Genomic DNA, 312 nt, shown 5'->3' on the forward strand with positions numbered 1-312 from the left:
TCGAATTCAAATCAATTGAAATTGATTAGATTGAATCAAAACATCTAGAAAAAATCTAATCTAAACTGTATTACAAATAAAATTAATGTTCTGAATCGAATGATGAATTTGACTCAAAACTGATTTAAAACACATCACACATCGCGAACACCTCTACATAAAATAAGGAACAGTGAGTGATGCGACTTAACTTAATTGGTAATTTTTTTAGAGAAGAACCTCATCTTATATTTAATAAATTAAAAAATCATATATTTATATTTGTAATTCTTAGAAATTATAATTTTTTTAATATATTTAAAGAAGTATTTT

Source organism: Arachis duranensis, chromosome 1 (assembly GCF_000817695.3).
Source record: "Arachis duranensis cultivar V14167 chromosome 1, aradu.V14167.gnm2.J7QH, whole genome shotgun sequence".
In the NCBI taxonomy this organism is placed as follows: domain Eukaryota; kingdom Viridiplantae; phylum Streptophyta; class Magnoliopsida; order Fabales; family Fabaceae; genus Arachis; species Arachis duranensis.